Source organism: Vombatus ursinus, unplaced genomic scaffold (assembly GCF_900497805.2).
Source record: "Vombatus ursinus unplaced genomic scaffold, bare-nosed wombat genome assembly UNPS02014778.1, whole genome shotgun sequence".
In the NCBI taxonomy this organism is placed as follows: Eukaryota; Metazoa; Chordata; class Mammalia; order Diprotodontia; family Vombatidae; genus Vombatus; species Vombatus ursinus.
Window position 1 is genome coordinate 33,687,721 of NW_020954556.1, and position 20,872 is coordinate 33,708,592.

Genomic DNA, 20,872 nt, shown 5'->3' on the forward strand with positions numbered 1-20,872 from the left:
CTTTTAGGAATATGAATCATTAATAGTTTTGAGGTCCATAGGATTTTTAATATAATGGAGAATTGATCAGGTGCTCTCATCCATTTTTCTTCCTACATTGAGTGGCAAATGCTTCTCTAAATGAGTGACTTTTGTGATAAATAAGGTCCACACCAGAAGAGAGAAAAGAGAGTTCATACACAAAACCTATGTATCTAAATAAGTTCTATGAAGGATATATTTTTTGTGGTTATCCAAAGTCTAAGGAGAGCTGGAGGCTTGAGATACTACAAATCTTCAAGTCTGTCAGATCAACTCATGAGGGGAGAGGGGTGGATAGCTTCCCTTCTTCTCCTTTTTATATAGGAAAGGCTCTGTCTCTGACCTGCAATAATGAAATTTAACCAGTTTTAATTACTTCCCAGGTGTTCCAGGGCAGTGATTATTGGGGAAGCAATGTTATTATATGTTATCTCCGGTTCTGCTTCTGTTCTTTATGATCTTTGAGTATCATAATTAGTTGAGGGGATGAATAAAGGAGATAAGAGTCTGGTTCACTGGATGATTGATTGCTAATTTATTGGGCTTGTTCCTATAGACTTAGGGGACTATTTTCATGACCTAAGTTGAATTCTAGGAAACTTTCCCAGATCCCAAGGGCTTATGTCTGAATAGAGATGGACATTACCTCATAAGGGACCTCGGGACAAAACAAAGTATAAAAATGCTACTAAGTTTGTTCATGGCCTGAAATTCTGATTTCACTCTTACCTCTCCTAAGTCCATCCCAAGACTCTAAATCATGCCATTAGTTCAGTAAACAGGTTAACATTCAGCAAGGACTTTTTATTCAGTCCTCCATACATTGAGGTGTCATATCTATGAGATAAGCCAGCAGACTAGAATGAACACTGATACAGAATGTGGCATATATTTGAGGGTGGTCCATTTTTGAGCCAATATAAGGAAATTATTTTATTATATAAATTGCAAGATACACTTGATGTTTTATCTGGCATGCATCGCTATTTTAGCTATCTCTATAATTATGAATAAAATTTAAGCTGGGGATAAAATGTTTTCTATCGGGTGAGAAAGCTACTGACTCTTGAAGAAAAGATTCCCCTTCATGACAAAGTCAGCCTTCATTCTCCAAAACATATTTTTTTCCCTACTGTACATTGCCTAATTTGGTCTGAGATCACTGTTTTCCTGAGGCTCAAGGAAGGTTAGAAAAGAAGTGATGGGATTTAAAAAAAATTTTTTAATCTAAGTTGTAAAGGAGCTTGGAACCACACCACAAGCATCATAATTAACTTTAATAATTATAAATGTAAATGCAGACAAGCCACAAGGTTTTAATGGTGTGCCACATGCTTCTGCTAATTATTTTAGAGTTTGGACACATTCAGTGCCAGCTAATTATAAACCCTGCTATGGAAATCATCTGTTTATATTAGACTTATTGATCTCTAGTGTTTAAGCAATATGAAAAGGGAAATCTACAATGCTGGACCATCTGCTTTGTATTCCTAATTGCTTTTAAAGAATCAAATATATAAATAGTCAGCTTTTTATGTATTGGATTTCAAACTCAAGAAAACATGTTGTGGAAATCTATGTGAACAAGAAAGAATGTATTCAAAATTTTTTGCTCCCTTGCGCTTTCTTCTTTCCCTTAGCCTTTCAATTTGCACTGTTTTCTGACCTTCTCCCAGAAATCCAAAATGCCAGCTTTCTCCTAGGCCTCACAGAATGGTCCAAGCTGTTGAGAACTTAGTCATCTTTGCCATTTATATCTCTTAATGGCACCCTTTCTTCTACTTACACAGCTTATGGCCATGAACATTTCTTGTAATTTTACACCAAAGATACAGAGGGGTAAAAGGGAAGGGATCGAATGTTCAGGGTGATGATTTTGTCTCCTGAGAGGCATTTGACTTCTATAGGAACTTAAATCCATTGGTTTTTGTGCTAGATGTTAGTTTGGGGGTCCAGCATTCCTACTTACCCTGTTATCCTTTTACCATGTTTAATTGGTTTTATTGTGACCCTTAATAAATCCAAGCCAAATGAGGTTTATACCTACTTAGTCTATTCTCAAGTTGTTTGCTTAATCCATGAAAATTTCTCAGTTCTATAGCTATATGGTTTTTATTTCAGGTTATTAAATATATTGGCTCGATACAAAGTGACTAATCTAGAAAGGGTTGCTTCTTGCAATTGGCATTCCCTCCCTTCCTTGTTTTCTTTCTTCTTCACCTTCTTTTTGTTTCTCATCTGTTATCTTCCCAAACTCTACCTTTTCTTTCACTTTGAACTTGTATTACAAAGTTTTGTATTACAAAATTACAAATTTATTTGGCCTATAGAAAACTATAAATCTCAAACACAAGGCAAAAAAAGTAGAAGCTGAGGAACAAGTTAGAGCTCTTCATTACCTTTTGGGGGCAAAATATCATTACAATTCATTTTTAATCCCAAGAAATATTCATAGTGCAATGCAAAAATGAAATAATGCTTATTGCCATTAAAAGAAGGAGTGAATTTTGTGCCAGGCTCTGGACGGAAAGAAAGCTTACTTGTCTTCCATTTTCTCCTTATTATATACTTAGGGCAATGATGGTTAAGGTTTAGGCCATCTCTGAACTTTTAATGACTAACTCAGAGCAGTTGATGGTCTGAGGTACAACTGAGGGTCATTCACCTCACTAACAAGAATCCAAAAAACATCCCAACCTTTTAGGGGGAGTTAGAAGTTAATTTTGTGGTGTTCTAGATAAAAAAATGCTTGATTAAAAATATGCCCATTACTGTCACTACCATGGACTACTGTGTCTGAGGGCAAGAGTTCATATAGAATAAACAGACTGATCTTGAGGTTTGTGAAATACCCTGTTATACTCAAGCCCCAGTGACTTTTCTGAGGTGAATTCCTTCTTTTCTCATTAGGAATATGCTCCTTTTGGGATATTTCATTGACCTCTGGAGACAGCTCTGCTCATCCTGCTTATTCTTGAAGTTTTGAATGGAAATTCTATTACTTATGATGTGGAATTCGTACCTTTGACTATTCCCACATTCCCTGATTTTTAATCGCTATACACATAGGGCAGGCTGTCCTTATAATCTAAGTTCATTTTATACAGTGATCCAACTTCCATCCCACCCCCCTCCCCCAACTTCTTTGGAGAAAAGGATGATATTCAGTCAGGAAGAAATTAGGGAGCGTTGTATAAAGGTATTTTAAATAACTCATGTTCTCTAGTTCCTCAAAGAAAGTTACAAATCAGTAGAGCACAATTGGCAGCTACATTTTCAAATCTCTTGTTATGGCGCTACCATTTAAATCAAATAACTGTTTAATGTCTTTTTAAAAATGTCATCCTTTGGATGTGAGCTCCAACATGATTATCTCCCACTTCTATTTAAGATGACAACAGGCTAGTGGTAATTATTATATCAGTTTCTATCCTGGGAATAGGGAAACAGTGTGTGCCTACATGTTAACCTAGAGAGGTTGTTAGCATCTTTCGTTTGGATTGGGGACACTAACTTAAGAAATATGTGGCATGAGCCATATATAATTTTATTACCTAGTCTATAAAAGCTCCTCTCCCAGGCTTCTCTTCACTGTTCAACCAATCTGGGGTAATAGGTAAGAACAGTTTCTTATACAGGTATATATAACAAAAGTGTTTCTTGAAACATTAACTTTAAAAATGAAATATTTTCTTAAAAGTATAATATTGACTGACAATACAACCAACCAGACTTGCTTAGTAACTATAGTCCATCCCAAATTAATTTCCATACATAAAGTGTCATAGCTGTTCAAATGCTCCCAGTTTCTATCAGGATTATTTGTCTATTCATTTTCTAAAGTATTAGGGATAGTTAGTGAATACAGTGTTTTTATGATTTTGCTTTTCTCATTTCGCACTATTTCATTAAGTCCTTTCCAAATTTCTTTGTATTCTTCATTCTTGTTGGTCCTGATATCATCATAGAAGTCCATTACATTAATGTAATTAAGTGTATTTAACCTTTTCCCTATTGTTGGTCATTTAGGATGTCTTGAGTTTTGCAATTGCATGTAACTTTATTGAAGAAATCTTTGAATAGATCATAGAGGATGGAGTTGTTTATTTTTGGTAATACTTTCAAGATATAGTCCCAACAATGGAATTATAGGTTAAAGGGCTTGATTATTTTGCACCTTACACTGTGTACTACTATACTGATCTCCCAAAATATTCTAGCTTGCAATCCTACCAGCAGTGAATTTGTATTACTTTCTTTACATAATACTTCTAGCATTGAATTTCACTGATTTTTATTGTTTTGTTTTGTTTTTTTGCCAATTTGATGGGGGTAAGATGGTACCTCAAAATTGTGCTAATTTGTATCTCTTTGATTATCAGTAAAATTTTGTAGAATAATTTTTAAACAACTAACATTCTACAAGCAATTTATATTTATCTTAAATTGTCAGTGACTTCTAATAAATTAGCTATGAGTACGTTGTTCCCTGGCTTCATTGAATGTATCTGTAAACAAATGTCTAAATGTAGAACTTTTACTTATTTTTTTTGTAAAGTTTAGCTGATAATGTAAATTTTCTCCTAGATGTAATTTTAAGTTTGGATTTTTGTATGTTGGATTTTTCTTTAAGTGGGACACTCATGTACTGTATCTAGGGAGGCAGCAGTGATACAATGAAGAAAGCCAAGGGCTATAAAATTATCCTGACTCAGATTTTTTCCCCTGGCACATAACTTTGAGTAACTCATTCATCCACTTTCTACCTATTTTTTAGTCATAAAAATGGGAAAATTATGACTAAATAGTTCAGGGGTTTTGCTTTGAGAAAAAACTAACTACAGATTTTATATAGGTCAGATGTGCCAGTCGGTTACTTTATTGTTAGAGAAGTTTCCCTAATATGTGGATTTGACCACAAAGTCACTTTTTTCCCCCAGTAGCAGGTCTTTTCTAAGTCCTGAACTCCTTCTGTTACAGAACGCTATATATAAAACTCCCTAATTTTAAGTTGAGAATATAGATAGAAACTAAGCAAGGTGAGCTGGGTGGCTATGGCCAAACCCTACTGGGTTAGCTAAACTATCATTGGCATTAGAGTTTCTAATCAGTGCTTTGACTGAACTGGATAGGGTTTTGTTTGTTGTTGTTTTAGAAATAAGCCCAATAACTGTCAAGGTATACTATATTCTCCTAGATCTTCATAGTAAAGAATCAGTCATGCAAGGAATCATCAAAGTCAGGTATTGAACATCAGTGCTATAAACTGTCTGTGTTTAACCCAGGTTAGTAGAATTTTATAGCCAGACTGACCTGTGCAAAAGTATTTTTAAAGAAATTATTATATGTGTTACACAATTCTCATCCTGCCTGGAAGATTAGCCAACTGATGTCACTAAACTCTTGGGATATCTTACTCTATATTGTGATATGAATTTATACTATGAAATGTGAACAGTGCTTTCTCACTTCTGGTTTATAAAACATAATTATTTGAACTTTACTTATCTGAGAGAAAGCATTATTAGAAAATTGAAATTAAATATCACTTTGATCTCAGTTGTATCCTACATACATTTAATATATTGGTTAAATATGACTCATCATGTTAATAACAAAATATCTTGAACCCCTAAATATCAACCATATTAATGTCATGTTTTATAGAAGATAACTTTGTCTGAACAATGAGTGAGAACTATTGTGGGGAGGGGAATTGGAAATGTTATAAATTCCTTCAATGAGGATTGGCTGAATCTTTCCTAATATGAGAATGCAATCAGCCACAAGTGAGCTTGTGATATCCTTTAAATGTATAAAACACAAGAGAGGATAATTAAATTAGGTCTCTAGGGCTCTCAGAATACCACAAACTGAGAATGCATGATGTCCTCAGAAGAATAGGAGAAAATTTCTCTTATAAACATCTATCCTGATATCTTCTAAACCATCATTAAACTTTGGCATGGAGTCCACCCCCACACCCCCTAGCCAAATTGAACATTGAAAAATCAATGTCCCTCAAAAACAGAGAATGTGATATAAAAGGGGGTGTTGACACAATTTTGTATTATTTCTTTACAACAGGACCTCCCAAACAAAATTCTAAGTTTTTGGTGCAGACAAGTGAAATAACAAAGGTATTAAGCTCCTCTAAGGTAGGAGAAACTCTAAGTGACCCTCAACTATAGTGGGGCTTCTGAGGCACTATAATTAGGGTTTTTGAGATGAAGTCAGACACATCCATGTTAACATTTTGCTCATTAAAAAAAGTCTTATTTGGACAACTAACAGGAATATTTTAGTCCCAAAGTGAATAATATAAACTTAACTTGTGGCTTCTTTGATTACGTTGTGGAAAGGGTTAAAATTGTCTACATAGATCACTGAAGTTTTATCATATAAGATGACCTTAGGAACTGTCATCTCCCTTGAATTTATACAAAGAATTCAAAGTAAAGGTTTTCTAGGTTACACTTCTTTTTTCAACCCTTTGTCCTGTCAGCTCAGTCCTTGATATCTTCATCTGCCGACATGCCCAGATGTGCAGTGAATGTTGATTTGAGCTGGCCCCTCAACCCCTCCCTGCTGGTGTCATTAAAACCAGGGAGGTAGCGGCTCCCCTGGCATCTTTGGCACGGCTTGGCTTTACACTGCGGACTAAATTATTGATGAAGAGCACTTCTGTCGCAGTGTGTTTTACCCACCTTTAAATGAAACAGCGCGGATAGAGCTGTCAGTGCCTCCTCACTCCCTCCAACTTCTACATGACATTTATGATGTGGTTCAGATTGCACCGAAGCAATTAATTTCCAGTAGAGTCTGCACTCAGAATGAAGATCCCTGACAATTACTGAGGGCTGGTTTTTCAATGAGCATACTACACACTTATCAATACTATACACAAAAGGAAAACATCAAAACATATGTAGCAGGGGGGTCTGGGATTTTCCATTCTTTTCCCCCACCTCTTGAATTTAGTCTGGGATTCCAGGACTTCCATACCATGCATTTTGTTCTATTTATAATTTTTGTTCATATTTTCTCCTCACATATTTTATAACCTCTTGCTGAAAGTTTTATAAAATTTGCTGGCTTTCAAGATCTGTTCATTCTGAAATGCAACTTTTGCCTCCTTGTTCTTGCCAATGGATGATACTTTGAAATCTGGAATTCAGTAGCTCAAGTGGTCTTACTACCATGGTTAAGCCTGTGTTCATTTTCCAAATCAAATGTAAATCATATTACATTGCATTTGGTGGAGGGCAAGATTAATATTTCTATGCTCATAAAGTTTAAAAAGTTTGGCCAATCTTGCAAATCATAATTTGTTTTTTGGGATATGATAAAATCTTGTTATTCAGACTAATTGGGGCAAGAACAATTTGAATTCTAAAATATTTTTAAAAATAAGTACTTTAATTATTTTCAGCCATACACACTTCCCTTTCCTAGATAAGACAACACAGCAGTACTGCAGGGGGTGGGGAAGGGAGCATCTAAGAGGTTTGCCCTAGTAGATTCTTAGCATTTCTGTTCCTACACAGAATGCGCACAGTCCAAAGGGAAAGGCACTACAACCTTTGCATATATAACTTGACCCTTTATAATTTTGCTAAGAGAGCTAGAGTATGCAGAGAGAAAAAAAGGAGAATTCTGGTTGTAGGCACATGTGTGTGGCTGCAACAGTTTTGTAACATGTTCTCTTTTGTAGAATAGATCCTTTTGGGAAAGTGTTCAGGAGAGCAAATGGTGTGCATATTCATCCTTAGGAAGGATGTCTCATGTCTATAGTTAAGTTGTCATCATGCTCTAGAGTCTGGGCACAATTAACACCATTTAGGAGTATGTTATGACAACTCTTTACCTTCAGTGTTCAGCGGAAGATGCATGCCTGTTGTAATTCTTTGAGATTATTACTGTCCTTGGGTAGCATATGCCTTATAGGGATTGTAAACAGGCTAAGTGCAGTCTAATGCAGACCCTCAGAGAACTTCCATCAATGAATAGATAAATTTGTAATGTTTGTACTGCAAATGTGTCAATTTAATATTCTTTGGTTTTTTTTCTTCCTTGATTGTATCCCTGCCCCCCCCCCCCCCTTCATCTGTGTCTCTGTGAGAACAGTTTTTTTTTTTTTGTTGTTGTTGTTGTTGTTGTTTGGTTGGTTGGTTGGTTTTGTTTGGTTTTCTGATAAATCACAGAGTTATAAATGGAAGGGACTTTACAAATGACGTAAACCAATGTTTCACAGATAGGGAAAATGAAGCTCAGTGGATTTAAGTGACTTGCTCAGTGTAAGGGATTTGAAGCTCAGGCCTTCCAAGTCTGAGCATTTTCCACTGTGCTTTCTACAATACAACCTTGATCTAAACATATCTGATATTCTTTTGCTTTGTTGAGAGTGAGACAAATAGAAAGAGGATATCACTAAGAAGGGTATTGTACCCACTGCACACCTGATTTAGAGCACCATGAATTCCAAAACTTCTACTTAATGATGGGCCCAGAACAACCATCTCTTTATTTCTTACTTGGCTACACTGTTTCGGACTTCTTTGGACTTTTTTATTATGCCATCATATCCCAGAAACTCCATCATTGGGAAGTCTTGTCATCCTGCAAGACCCCATCAACCTTGGCATTCACACTTTATCAGTACCCTCTACCCTGCTGAGGAAGCCTAGGCCAGCCATCTCTTCATTTCCCACTTGGCTATACTCCTTTGCAATTCTCCATCATGCCTCTGCCCAGGTATCAGTCCCTCCTGCCTTTTCAGCTTCCTGTTGTGTATTGTCCTCTCCCATTAGATTGTAAGCTCTTTGAGGGCAGGAAGTATCTTTTTTTTTTAATGTGTATTCCCAGCATTAGCACAATGCCTGGCATATAGTGGACACTTAACAAATGTCTATTGACTTAATGATTGTATTTCCCATTTACTTTCAATGATTCTGAATTTATTTACAGAACTAAATGTTCTCTCTTAATCTAACAGATAAAGGCATATTTACATAGGGTATTGGGAAGGCAACTTCATCTTACTGTTTACTTATTCTTCTTAATAAGTAGATCCTGTAGAAAAACTAGCTTAAGCTCTATTCATAGTAACAAAGAATTGTAAACTAAGTACATGCTTAAATATTGGGCAATGACTAAGCAAATTATGGTACACGAATGAAGAAATAGTTTCAGAGGAAAATGAAAAGACCTATATGAACTGATACAGAGTGAAGTGAGCAAAAGTAGGAAAGAATGTTATACAATGACAACATTATCATAAAGAAAAGACAAATTTCAAAGACTAGAACTTTGATCAATACAATGAAAACCCATGATTCTGGAGGACCCAAGATAGAAGCTACTCTCCTCTGTCCAGAAAATTGAATTCAAGATGCAGAATGAGACATTGAGTTTGGACATGAAAAGTGTAGGAATTTCATTTGCTTGACTATGCATATTTTAGCAGGATTTTTTTTCTTTTTTAATTATTCAATTGGAGAGATAGAATAAATACTTGTCAATCAGAAAAAAAAAGTAATTTTTTAAAAAAATTTTAAAATTTTTAACTTTTTTAAAAGTTAATTTTTTAAAAGACAATAACTTTTTACCCTTAGGTCAAAGTACACAAATTGCACATTTATATTTTCCTTCCTCCACTAAATTCCTATTCTATTGCCTTATCGTGTTGTTGTGAGTATCCTGGACTCTCAAAAGGTATGTGAGCAGACAGCAAGTTCTGGCAAGTTCTGTCAATTTGGCAGGACTCGGGATTTGGGCCTGATAACAATGTGTCTCATCTCCATGCATCTCAGACTAAGGACTAGGCTAGTTAAAATTGGAGAGGCTTGCCATCAAGTTGGGGTAAGGTGACTAATTTTTTAACTCCAACAGTACTTGTAAACCACCAACTAAATTGTTGATGGATCTGTGTTAAGCAAAAAGTACTCATACCAATGAAATCATAGATCTCATAAATGCTGATGGATGCTTTCCTTAAGAATTATTTGTGACTTCCAGTGCCAAGATGGCTTAGTGAGGAAGAAACCCTCTGACACCCTCCCAAATTTCCCTTGAAATAACTAGAAAACTGCATCAGAATTGATCTAGGAGCAGTGAAGAAGTTTACCAGCCCAACAGGAAAGGTCTGTCTCACTCAGGTGGGAGGGGAGCAAGGTCTAAGAGCAGCAGCAGCAGCAGCAGCAGCACCAGCAGCCAACCTCACAGCAGGGGGCCTGCAGCAAACCTCCAAGTTTGGAGCAATCCACCAGTGAGCTCCCACCCTCTTGCAAGGCAGCAGCTTCCTAGGCAAGAGAGCAGTCTATGTAGCTCAGCAACCCCACCCCCAGCACAAGCCACAAATGAGGCCTTGACTCCATTGCTGACCACAAGTGAAACCCCACCTCAGGGCTGGTCAGCAGTGAGACCTTGCCCTTGGGGACTACCAGCAGATAGGCCCTGTTTCCATAGCAACCCAGCAGCAAGGCCCACCCCCAAAGCAGGCCAGCAGCTAAACCACACACTCAGAGGAGGACAATGGGGAGGCCCCAACTCCCAGTACATGCCAGAAGGGAAGCCTACCCTCCAGAGAAAGCAAACAGCTAAGCTCTGAAGCCCAGTGAGTGAGGCCCAGAGCCCCAGCATAAAAAGTCTGGGACAGTGCAGGACCAGAGTCCAACTCTCACATAAAAACACCAAGTCACCAAAAAAAGGTGGGAAAATGACCAAAAAAAAAAAAAAAAAGTTTGACTGTAGAAAGTTCCTATGGTGATAGAGAGGATCAAGACATAAACTTAGAAGATGACAATAGTGTTAAACTTGCTACATGAAGCCTCAAAGAAAAATGTAATTTGGTCTCAGGCTCACAAAGAATTCCTGGAAGAGCTTAAAAAGGATTTTAAAAAGCAAATTAGAGAAGTAGAAGAAAAATTGGGAAAAGAAATGAGTAATGCAAGAGAATCATGAACAAAAGAGTCAATAGCATGAGAAAAGATATATAAAAATTTACCAAGGAAAATAACTCCATAAAAACTAGAATTGGTAAAATGGAAAAAAAAAAGTACAAAAGGTCACTGAAGAAAATAGTTCCTCAAAAATTAGAATTAAAAATTGGAAACTAATGACTTTATGAGACATCAAGATACAATAAAACAAAATCAAAAAAGTAAAAAAAAAAGAGAAATTAGTAAAACAACTGATCTAGAAAATAGATCTGGGAGAGATAATGTAGGAATTATTGGACTACCTAAAAGCCATGATAAACAAAAAAGGCCTGAACAACATCTTTCAAGAAATTATCAAAGAAAACTGCCCTGAATCAAAGGGCAAAATAGTAATTGAAAGAATCCTCTGATCACTGCTTGAAAGAGATTCCAAAATGAAAACTCTTAGGAACATCATAGCCAAATTCCAGAGCTCACAAATCAAAGAGAAAGTATTGCAAGCATCCAAAAAGAAACAATTCAAATATTGTAGAGCTACAGTCAGGATTACACAGGATTTGGCAGCTTCCACATTAAAGATCCAGAGGGCTTGGAATGTGATATACCAGAAGGATTACTACCAAGAATCACCTACCCTGAAAAATTCAATATAATCTTTCAAGGGGAAAAATAGATATTTAACAAAATAGAGGACTTTAAAGCATTTCTAATTAAAAGACCAGAGCTAAATAAAAAAAAAAAATTGATGACTCAAGGTAAACATAATAAGGTAAAAAAGAAACAAGAAAGGGAAAACATAGTTAAACTGTTTCTATTTCTATGTGGCAAGATAATATTTGTAACTCAACAACTTTATTACTATAAGAGCAATTAGAAGGAATATATGTAGACAGAGGGTGTAGATATATGATGACTTTGATGGTATGATACCTCAAAAAACAAAATTAAGGGGTGAGAAAGAAAATTGCACTGGGAGAAGAAGGAGGGGGGGAGATTGAATGGGGCAAATTATCCCAGATAAAAGAGGCACAAAAGAGCTATTACAATGAAAAGGAAGATTTGGTGGGGGAAGGGGAGTGGTGGGCAAAGCTTAAATCTTATTCTCATCAAAATTGGCTCAAAGAGAGAATAACATACACACTTATTTGGATATAGAAATCTATCTTGCCCTATAAGGAAATAAAAAAGGGCAGAGATAATAGAAGGGGAGGAGGGATTGATAAAAGGGAAGGTATATTGGGGAAAGCAGTGATTAGAAGTAAAGCACTTGTGAGGAGGGAAAGGGTAGGAAATGGGGGGGATAAACAAGTGAAAAATAGCATGGAGGGAAATACACAATTAATTGTCACAACTTTAAATGTGAATGGGATGAACATACCCATAAAACAGAAGCAGATAGAATGGGTTAAAAACCAGCCATTCTACCATGTTTTTTACAAGAAAGATTCTATGCAGAGAGATACAAACAGGGTAAAAGTAAGGGGCTAGAGCAGGATCTATTATGCTTCAGCTAAGGCAAAGACTGCAGGGGTAGCAATCATCTCAGACAAAACAAAAGCAAAAATATATCTAATTAAAAGAAATAAATCAGGAAACTATAACTGGCTGAAAGGTACCATAGAACAATGAAGTCATATCAATACTAAACAAATATGTGCCAAATGGTACAGCATCTAAATTTTTGAAGAAGGTGAATGAGTTACAGAAGGAAATAGTAATAAAACTATAATAGTGAGGGACTTCAACTTTCTCTTCTCAGAATTAGATACATCTAACCAAAAAATAAACAAAAAAGAAATTAAGAAGGTGAATAAAATTCTGGAAAAGTTAGGGAATAGAAAGGACTATACCTTTTTCTCAGCAACACATGGTACTTACACAAAAATTGACTATGCATTAGGACATAAAAACCTCATAAGCAAATGTAGAAAAGCAGAAATAGTAAATGAATACTTTTCAGATCATGATGCAATAAAAATTACATTTAATAATAGACAATGGAAAATATTAAAAATTAATTAAAATTATGCACCTATTATGTGTGAGGCATTGTGCTTAGTGAGTTGAGGATACAAAAAGAGTGAAAAGACTGTCCCTGACCTTAAGGAGCTTATAATCTAATGGGGGGGAACACGCAAACAAATATATACAAAATAAGCTATATACTGGATAAATAGGAAATAATGAAGAAAGAGAAGGCACTGGTATTAAGAAGGGCTGTGGAAAGTTTCCTGTAGAAGGTAGGATTGTACTTGGAACTTAAAGGAATCTAGGGAAGTCAGTAATTGGAATTGAAGAGGGAGAACTTTCCAGGCATGGGGTACAGTCAGAGAGGATGTCCAGAACAGAAAGATGGAGTGTCTTGTTCATGGAACAGCCAGGAGACCATTGCCACTAGATCACAGGTTGTGTATTGGGGAGTAAAATGTCAGAAGATTGTAAAGGTAGGTTGGGGGCTTATCTGAGAGATGTGAAAATTGAAAATGTGAAATTTACAGGTCTTGGCAACAATTTTAATATGGGGATGGTTGGTGAGAGATAGTGAGCAATCTAGGATAACTTCTAGGTTGTGAATCTGAGGGACTGGGGGGGTGATGTTGCCCTCTACAGTAATAAGGAAGGTAGGAGGGGAGGAGGATTTAGAGAGAAAGAAAATGAGTTCAGTTTTGGACATACTGAGTTTAAGATGTCTCTTGGACATCCATTTTGGGATACATGAAAGGCATTTGGAGCTGTGAGATTGGAGGTCAACAAAGAGATTGGGGCAGGAAGAGTAGATTGAGAATCACTAGCAAAGAGATGGTAATTAAATCCATAGAACCTGATGAGATCATCTAGTGAAGTAGTATGGAGGGAGAAAAGAAGAGGGTGCTTGCTGGACAGAACCCTGAGGAACACTTATGATTATAGGGTGTGATTTGATTCTATCTCTTTTTGTTTAATTATCTATACAACAGGTACTTTTCAACAAATTTATGTGCTAAACACAAAGATTAAAAAAAAATTATATTGAAATGTCATATTTGAAAAACAAAGTTCTCTGGTCTCCCCCCATGGCAATTGTTTTTAGGATATTTTAGTTATATGCATGGTTCCTGCAATTATATCCTACTCTATATTTTATACTTACTTAAATATTTCAAGGATAGAGGATTTCATTAATGTGGGTACCTGTTCAGTGACATACATTATAACTTCTCGCACTTTAGTTGATTGTATTTGTGACTTCTAACTTTCCTGTGGTGACGTCTTACCCTTTTGATCTTGGATGGACTAGTTCTTGGGCTACAGGAATATAGTCTGCTGTTGGGCTAAAGTCTTTTCAGCTGAGAAGGACCTGTTAGAATTTGTGCTACCTGGGGAAAGTCTTCAAGAATCCATTGTTCCTAATGGAGGGCTTTAGAATATTTCACATGATTTGTGATCTCATGTAGTATTTGTTATAATAATCCATGAAAGAAATCTAATGATCAATATGGAAAATTCCCCGTTTGGTAACTCCTACTTCTGGCACAAATCAGATCAGCTGATATGTATGACTTAAAAGATAATCCTCAGGTGCAACCTGAGGCATAATGGTCACAAAATTAATGTCATAGGTGGGATTTGAAAGCTGGGTCTTCTTGACCCCAAGCCTAGAATTCATTGTACTGGGCTATGAAGCATCTGTTGCATGTAATTTATTACTTTATCAATAGGGTAATATATACTAAACCATAACTGATACACATATTTCTCATTTTCCTCTGAGTATTCTGTTTTAAAAAGGACTAGATTCGGGGTACAAAGGGGCAAATGCTGATTTCCTTTCAGGTGGAACTGCTATAGTTGTTTGTACTTAGCTTAATTTCCTACAAAACAAGGGCAAGAAAGACCTGACAGACTTAAAGTGATAGAATGCTATACAGATGGAAGTTATGGATCCCTAGTTTGAATTGGGAAAAAAAATCCTGGAGAATACCATGGTGTAGAAAGAAGCACATTATTCAGGGATTTGCTTGAGCAAGCTTGTATCTGCTTGTGAGAACTGATTGTTAATTTTTAGTGTCATCCTTTACTAAGGAAATAGTAAATGCTAAAAAATAAATCAGAGTTGAATTTATTACTTTATTGATTATCTAGATTCAAGGAAATGAAAGAGAAAATACAGATTAAACTTAAAAGTTTAAATTATTTATAAGTAATTGGTTTTTGGACAGCCTATTGTTAAACATCTAACAGCATGCCCCTGTGTGTTCTCTAATAATCTTATAAATTAAAATGTTCTAGTTTTCCAGTGCAGAAATAAAAAAATGAAACCATAAAATAGAGATTTTAAATTACCTGGATAATTATGTGGCTAAATCATATTTTGTGTTTAGATAATTGAGTAAAGGTGTTTTGGAGGTACCCCAACTAATCTTATACTAAGACTCAGTCATCAGTTCTAGTCCCAGCTCTGAGGCCATACAGAGTTAGATGTAGAGCTAGCTATGTACAACATTCTATTGACCATCTTTCTGCTTTTGCACAGGTGACTCTCTCAGGACTAGAATGCTCTCCTTCCTTACTCTTAACTCCCATAGAATCCTTTCAAGACTCAGGGAAACCTATAAGACACTGTTCTTCTCCCCACCCCCCGCCACAAAATAGTATTTATTTTGTATGTTCAAGTAGCCTACTTTGGTTGGAACATTGCTTTTTATTTTTGTCCAGGAAACAATAGGGAACCACTCAAACTTCTTGACATGGGCAGTGATTTATTTAGATCTGTGCTTTAGGAATATCAGTTGGGCAATTGTGTGGAGGAAGGATTCACTGGTGGGATGATAAAGAGAACGGAGTCTGGGAGACCTTCAGGGGGCTGCTGCCTTAATCTTGGGGGAGGATGTTGAAGGCTTGAACAAGGGTGGTGACCAGGTGAGTGGACAGAAGGTGACGGAAGTGAGAGGTGTTATAGAGGTACAGTTGGTAAGCATTGACAACTGATAGTTTTGTAGCTTTTGGCTCAAAGGGCTGATTGCATGAGTCTCTTCTCATTAGTGGACATTGATAACTCAATCTTCCATGCCTGTGTGAGGCAGAGTTGATGAGAAATGCTTTCAGCTTTGAGAGAGAGGACACAGAGTTCCAAGCTCACTTCAACCTGAACGGAGAAAGACTCTAGGAAGAAGCTGACATACAGAGGTTCCAGAAGTTTGATCATGCCCCTATTCCTAGCTTACTACAGTAGAGACTTCAGGGAATTTTCCCTTGGGTAAGATCTGACAGTCTTTCTCTTAGTTGAGCTGAGTTATCTTGCTCCCAATGTTAGAGTTCATTCACTTGGCATTGTCTTATATATTTTTTCCTGTGTATATTTTCTCTAATTTCTGTTCTGCTGTTAAATAAATGTGTTGGGTTTGTTTTTTTTTTTTGCTATTTGCTATGTGTGTTCATTGTTGGGTGGGTATCTAGTGGAAAGGGAGTCAAACTGTGGATATATGGCTTGGGACCATCCTTCCCCATCTAGGAAAAATTAATTAGGAGTGCATCTTGAACCTAAAAATTATTGCCCCTAGACTAATAATGTTAAAGGAGATATAATTCTAGCCTGACAACTCCTCTTCTTGAGGAGCGCAGAACTGCAAGCCTTTGGCCCCAACCTCCTGCTTTCCTTCCTGGTAGGAATTAAAGAGAAAGGAGTGTGAGGGAAAGAGGGAGAAACTCTAGAAATATCTATTCTTGCCTCCTTGTGAGCCACATCTAGACAGACACATGTGTAAACACATTGCCTACATGAGCAAAACAAAGCACAGCACACCCACCATAATTCCTTAGAGTTGATCTGACAAGTGTTGGACATGAGAAATGAGAGAGAGGGAGAAAAGTTAATGTTGACTGAATTTGTGAACCCCGAGTGACTAGTTTCCTCCTTCCTATGTCTCTGCAGCTCTGGGAATAGGTTGAACTTGGCTCCTTGGAAAGGCCAGATTAGGTTTGCTCTAGGACCTGACATACATTCCAGAGAGGCATCTAGGTTGAGAAGTGAAACATCCTCATGGTTCTGAGGTATGGGTTTGAAGAACTGAGTGGGGACAAGATTATGCACAGAGGAAATATGACTGTATAAGATATTTCCAGCTCTTCTGAAGATATAGAAAACATTCATTATTAATATTATGAATGTATTTAATACTTGTTATGTCCACAGCATCACTGTCTGTTTTACAATGCAAATTCCTAGAAGGTGAGGATTTATACCCCCGTATGTGTGTGTGTGTATGTGTGTGTGTGTATACACACACACACACACACACACACATATACACATGCATATATGGGTATAAACACACACATGTTATACACACATATACAGAGTATCCCAAAGTCTAGCACAAAGGTGTTTAGGATGCTTTCTATGTTACATATAGATATATGCACATATACACTTACATACATATACATGTATGTGCACACTATATAGATATAAATATATGTATTTAAACATGTGTACAAAATGTTCCCAAAGTTTTATTAAACCTTAAAACTGTACTAACTTTTGAGAATCCTGTATTTTACATGTATGTGCTTACACATATAATATATATATATATAGTATCTATATCTATATCTTTATATCCATATCTATAGCTATCTATATAAATGGCTTTGGACTATACCTATAGGGACTAAAAAGTATTTTATAACAATGATGGTAAGGTTTCATTCCACAACCAATTCCCCCCATCCCCCCCCTCCCCCCCACACATGACAGCTCATTGAATCTCCTGACTTTAGACCTTTCCATCAGAGACATTTTCCTTCAGGCTTCTGTTAGTATTTTTTGCTGAGTGTTTTCACTTTTGAACAAGGCACTTTTTCATTTGTTATATGATACCTTGTCACAACACACTCCTGTTTGGTATTGGTATGGCAAGCCCTCATTGAAAAACAAGCTTTCCCCTTTCTCCATTTTCTATAAAGCTCTGTATAATTTTCAGGACTATTTTGAATACAAGTTTTCTTGTGTTCTGAAATGTGAGAATTATGTACTTTCACTTCTAGTTCTGTACTGGACGTGCCAAAGTCTCCTCCTATTCTCCCTCCATCATCCCTAGATAAAACCAAACAAAAATTGTATTACACCCAGAAAACGAACAAACAAAACCGAAAACCCAAAGAAGCTTAGAAGTTGTTATTGTGATCAGAACCACATTTCAAGAAAGATCCTTTTTTTTTTTCCTAAGTGAAGATTCAAAGTGTCAGCTTCCTTTCAAATATCATCTTTTCGGGTATAAAGGGTGGGTCTTCTGTTTCTCTGCCTCTAGTCCTCTCTGGATGCGAACCATTTCAACTAAGAGTTCTTAACCTGAGGTCTACAGACCTCCTCTCCTTCCCAGGTCTTCATGGATAGATGAATAATATTGTAATATAATAAATATCTTAAGCTTGGATGGGAAAACTATATTTTAATTTTCACTGACATCTAATTAAAATTTAGCATTTCCTTCAATTATGAATTAAAAAAAACATTATTTTGAAAAGGAGTCCATAGGTTTCATCAGATTGCCAAAGAATTCCATGACACAAAGCAGACTGACTCCTGTACTAAACAATTTAGAAATGATGTTTAAAAGTTACTGAGCTGGGCCTCTCAGTGTGAATAATTTCCAATCCTGATCATTCACTAACTTACAAAGGCAGACAGAGCTGGTAATGTCATATGAGCGAAACATGACTGTGGAAAGAATGTTCCCTCACAGTAGTCCCAAAGGACTGAGAAAAGGGAGCACCGAAGACAGATAAAACCTCACAAATCACAGCCGCTGCTCATATGGGCATTAGAACATGGTGGAATAGGAAAATGTGAGAATGGAGCATTGAAAGTAAGGTTTCCCTTATCTTTCTCTGAGATATACATATAGGCATACATACATACATGCATGCATACACACATATATACATATATGTACATATATATATATACACACAGAAATAAATGTATTTCATCCCAATATTCTGACTCATGCTGAAATTCTGAAGTCCCTTTTCACTGAATTGCGTGACATTTCATCTGTGCTATTCTTGCAGGTGGATGCCAGTGTTCTTCAAAGACTCACGTCTGTTTTTGTTTGTGAACACTGGTGAAAAATACCAAGTAAATAATTCTTTTGTAGGTAAGATAATTTGTCTAATGTTCTTAATATAGTCATTTATTTTGCCATGAGGAAAAAGAGAGCTGAGTTTTGGGTTTGGATTTTGATCCTTCCTTTAATGGCAGATTTCTTTGGTCAGAATTGAGGCAAGCTCTCTCTTTGTCATCCTGCCTTATTTTTCACTTTTGCAGTCTTTCCACAAGACAGCAGTGAGAGATTGCTATGAAACTAATTAATGTCTGACAGACAGATCGAACCAAATATCCCAAGGATTCAGAGGATAGTTCATTCACTTTTGCGAAACAGAAAACCACAAGGCAAGAAACATGTAGATAGCATTATTATACTAACAAATAGCTGAGGGAATTTTCTTGCTCATTTTATCCAAATTAGTCTATTTAAGACAATTAGAGTTAAACTTCCCTCCCAGGCTGTAGCTCAGTTACCTTGATGTGCTGGTAGTTGCAAAGAGGTGCATATGAAATATTACCTAAGAGGGAAGCCGTGTGCTTTAGTGGACCTCTATTGTCTTTCTGAGAGCAACCACAGGGGAGAAATAAGGGTCATATGTCATACATGGAGAGCCAAAGTAGAGAAGATTTATGACTTAGTGAATATGTAGATATGGAGGTGTTCTTGACCAAGCTAGGCAAGCTGTCCTTGAGTGTGTCTGAGGTTTTACAGTTTTAAAAATACACACTTCAAAGAGAGAAAGAGACAAACAATTATACACATGCTGTCTCTGAATACTTGGGTAGTATTCTCTGAATTCACAAAAATAATGACTGCTCCTACTATTCTCTTGAGGGAGAAGGGTGGGAATTTCCATATTTTTGCTTTTGAGGCACTTTCAAAACCATTTACTGCCATAATTCATACACCATTGGATTAAGAAGCATATGACTCTGAAATCAGCAAGAAGCTATGTAGGGGATTCGCTGATTTAAGGAAAAGGAGAAATTGTGTGTGTGTGTGTGTGTGTGTGTGTGTGTGTGAGTGTGAGTGACTGAGTGAAGGAGTTACCTACTTATTTGAGACTTATACTTTGTACTTCAAAGTACAGAATGACGGCACAGACCATCCAGTCACTGCATTTTTTTATTAGGGAGATAAATAATATATTTCATTTTGATTGGCTTCCTTTTGCTTGTTATGATTCCAAGTTTCCTTGCCGAGTGCTCAGGTCTTCCCTGATAGATGTGAGCTAAAAGAAATTTCAACATTGCTCATAAAGGTGACTGATCCTGAAGTATTACTGGCTGATGGTCAGAGGAGCATTTTGTTGGAGAAACTGTTGCTGTCAGTAGCCTGTCAAGAGGAACCCTCTCTTTTCTGCTCTCTACAGGGACTAGCCATACTTATCACCAGCAGTTTACTACACTGTGCCTTCCTGTCACTATCACTGTAAATGCTGGGACTCATGTTAAGAGTCTTGTAAAAACTCCAGGTTTCCTAATCATTACCTTTAGTATTTTTTTGGGGGGAGGGGTTCCCATAATCTTTTGATAAGATAATCTCCTTGATCTTTCATTTGCATATTTTTATCCTGTCCTAGTTTCTCTTTTCAAATAAAGCTAATACCAATCAGTCAATGAACATACATGTATTAAATGCCAACTATTTGCCAGGCACTGTACAAGGTGCTAGGGATACAAAGACAAAATAAGACAACCTCTGCCTTCAAAGAGTCACATTATTTCATGGAAGGCAACTGACATAAATAAGTATATAAAGAATATACTCAAAATAAATACAAGGCAACATGGAGAAGGAGGGTATTAGGAGTTTGAAGGA